This window comes from Penaeus vannamei, chromosome 36 (genome assembly GCF_042767895.1).
Source record: "Penaeus vannamei isolate JL-2024 chromosome 36, ASM4276789v1, whole genome shotgun sequence".
Lineage (NCBI taxonomy): Eukaryota > Metazoa > Arthropoda > Malacostraca > Decapoda > Penaeidae > Penaeus > Penaeus vannamei.
In genome coordinates, this window is record NC_091584.1 from 5514180 (window position 1) to 5517690 (window position 3511).

A 3511-nucleotide genomic window follows, 5' to 3' on the forward strand; every position below is an offset into this window, starting at 1 on the left:
TCATCCTCTCCTTCTCTCGCTTCTCATCCTCTCCTTCTCTCGCTTCTCATCCTCTCCTTCTCTCGCTTCTCATCCTCTCCTTCTCTCGCTTCTCATCCTCTCCTTCTCTCGCTTCTCATCCTCTCCTTCTCTCGCTTCTCATCCTCTCCTTCTCTCGCTTCTCATCCTCTCCTTCTCTCGCTTCTCATCCTCTCCTTCTCTCGCTTCTCATCCTCTCCTTCTCTCGCTTCTCATCCTCTCCTTCTCTCGCTTCTCATCCTCTCCTTCTCTCGCTTCTCATCCTCTCCTTCTCTCGCTTCTCATCCTCTCCTTCTCTCGCTTCTCATCCTCTCCTTCTCTCGCTTCTCATCCTCTCCTTCTCTCGCTTCTCATCCTCTCCTTCTCTCGCTTCTCATCCTCTCCTTCTCTCGCTTCTCATCCTCTCCTTCTCTCGCTTCTCATCCTCTCCTTCTCTCGCTTCTCATCCTCTCCTTCTCTCGCTTCTCATCCTCTCCTTCTCTCGCTTCTCATCCTCTCCTTCTCTCGCTTCTCATCCTCTCCTTCTCTCGCTTCTCATCCTCTCCTTCTCTCGCTTCTCATCCTCTCCTTCTCTCGCTTCTCATCCTCTCCTTCTCTCGCTTCTCATCCTCTCCTTCTCTCGCTTCTCATCCTCTCCTTCTCTCGCTTCTCATCCTCTCCTTCTCTCGCTTCTCATCCTCTCCTTCTCTCGCTTCTCATCCTCTCCTTCTCTCGCTTCTCATCCTCTCCTTCTCTCGCTTCTCATCCTCTCCTTCTCTCGCTTCTCATCCTCTCCTTCTCTCGCTTCTCATCCTCTCCTTCTCTCGCTTCTCATCCTCTCCTTCTCTCGCTTCTCATCCTCTCCTTCTCTCGCTTCTCATCCTCTCCTTCTCTCGCTTCTCATCCTCTCCTTCTCTCGCTTCTCATCCTCTCCTTCTCTCGCTTCTCATCCTCTCCTTCTCTCGCTTCTCATCCTCTCCTTCTCTCGCTTCTCATCCTCTCCTTCTCTCGCTTCTCATCCTCTCCTTCTCTCGCTTCTCATCCTCTCCTTCTCTCGCTTCTCATCCTCTCCTTCTCTCGCTTCTCATCCTCTCCTTCTCTCGCTTCTCATCCTCTCCTTCTCTCGCTTCTCATCCTCTCCTTCTCTCGCTTCTCATCCTCTCCTTCTCTCGCTTCTCATCCTCTCCTTCTCTCGCTTCTCATCCTCTCCTTCTCTCGCTTCTCATCCTCTCCTTCTCTCGCTTCTCATCCTCTCCTTCTCTCGCTTCTCATCCTCTCCTTCTCTCGCTTCTCATCCTCTCCTTCTCTCGCTTCTCATCCTCTCCTTCTCTCGCTTCTCATCCTCTCCTTCTCTCGCTTCTCATCCTCTCCTTCTCTCGCTTCTCATCCTCTCCTTCTCTCGCTTCTCATCCTCTCCTTCTCTCGCTTCTCATCCTCTCCTTCTCTCGCTTCTCATCCTCTCCTTCTCTCGCTTCTCATCCTCTCCTTCTCTCGCTTCTCATCCTCTCCTTCTCTCGCTTCTCATCCTCTCCTTCTCTCGCTTCTCATCCTCTCCTTCTCTCGCTTCTCATCCTCTCCTTCTCTCGCTTCTCATCCTCTCCTTCTCTCGCTTCTCATCCTCTCCTTCTCTCGCTTCTCATCCTCTCCTTCTCTCGCTTCTCATCCTCTCCTTCTCTCGCTTCTCATCCTCTCCTTCTCTCGCTTCTCATCCTCTCCTTCTCTCGCTTTTCATCCTCTCCTTCTCTCGCTTCTCATCCTCTCCTTCTCTCGCTTCTCATCCTCTCCTTCTCTCGCTTCTCATCCTCTCCTTCTAATTTACTCATCCTAGCAGGTTAATGATAGCAAATAACGCTTCCTCACTCTCCCTTGAATTCTCTCCTTCCTCTCCTCTCCTTCCCCCTCCTCTACCACCCCCCTTTCCCTTCCTTCTCCTCCTCTCCTCTCCTTCTCTCCTTCTCACTCCCTCTCTTCTCCTCCCTCCTTCTCCCACCCTCTCTCCCACCTCCTCAACATACTATACCGCTTCTCTCCTTCTTTCTTCTCATCCACTCCCTTCTTCTCTTCTCACCTCCTCTCTTCCACCCTCCTTCTCATCCCTCCCTCCTCTCTCCCGCTTCTCATCCTCCCTTCTCTCTCACCCCTCTCTTGCTCGCTCCATCCCACATCCTCCTCTCCCACCTCAACACACTCTCCTTCCCACCTTCCCTTTCTGCTCTCTCCCCCTCTTCCCTCCCTCCCCCTCCTCCCTCATCCTCCTCTCCTTCCTCCTCTCCTTCTCTCTTTCTTCCCTCCTTCCTCCCACCCTCTCCCTCTCCCTCCTCCTCTACCCCATCCCCTCCTCACCTTCTCCCTCACTCTACCATCCCTCCTTTCGCTTCCCTCCCTCCTCCCTCCATCCCACATCCCTCCTTCTCCCTCCCTCCTCCTTCTCTCCTTATCATCCTCTCCTCCCAACACTCTTTCCTCGTTTCTCCTCCACTCCTTCCTCTCCTCTTCCCTCCCTCCTCCCTCCCCGCACCTTCCTCTCCCACCTCCCCAACACCTCTAATACCCTCCTTCCCTTCTCCCACCTCTCTCTCTCCCTCTTCCACTCCCTCCCCCTCCTTCTCACCCTCCTCTCCTACCTCCTCAACACACTCTACCTCCCCCTTCCCCTTCAACACTCTCCCTCCCCCCACCCTCCTCTCCCACCTCCCCAACACACTCTACCACCCTCCTTCCCTTTCTCCCCCTCTCCTTCCTTCCTCTTCCACTCCCTCCTCCCTCCTCTCCCACCTCCTCAACACATTCTACCTCCCCCCCTCCTTTCCGACCCCCTCCACCCTCTCCTTCTCCCTCCTCCCTCCACCCCACCCCTCCTCTCCCACATCCTCAACACACTATACCATCCCCCTTTCCTTGCCTCCCTCCTCCCTCCACCCCACACCCTCCTCTGTTCCCTCCCCCTCCTCCCTCCTCCTCCCCCAACACACTACCACCCTCCTCTCCCCACCCTCCCCAACACACTCTACCACCCTCCTGCCCTGTCTCCTCACTCCTTCCTCCCTCTTCCACTCCCTCCTCCCTCCACCCCACACCCTCCTCTCCCACCTCCTCAACACACTCTACCATCCCCCTTTCCTTCCCTCCCTCCTACCTCCACCCCACACCCTCCTCTGTCCCTCCCCCTACTCCCTCCTCCTCCCCCCCAACACACACTACCACCCTCCTCTCCCCCCTTCCCCCCAATACACTCTACCACCCTCCTTCCCTTTCTATCCCACTCCCTCCTCCCTCCACCCCACACCCTCCTCTCCCCCTCCCCACTCTCCCCCTTCCCCCTGTCTTCCCCCCACCCCTCTCTCTCTCCCTCTCCCACTCCCTCCTCCCTCCCTCCCACACACTCTACTCCCCCCTCCCCCCTTCCCCGCCTTCCCCCACCCCTCCTCCGTCACGGTTGCCGTCTTCAGGGTCGACATTTTTGCTCTTAATGGCGTACGGGTCGCGCAGTGTCGAAGTCAGCGGCGTTAGATCA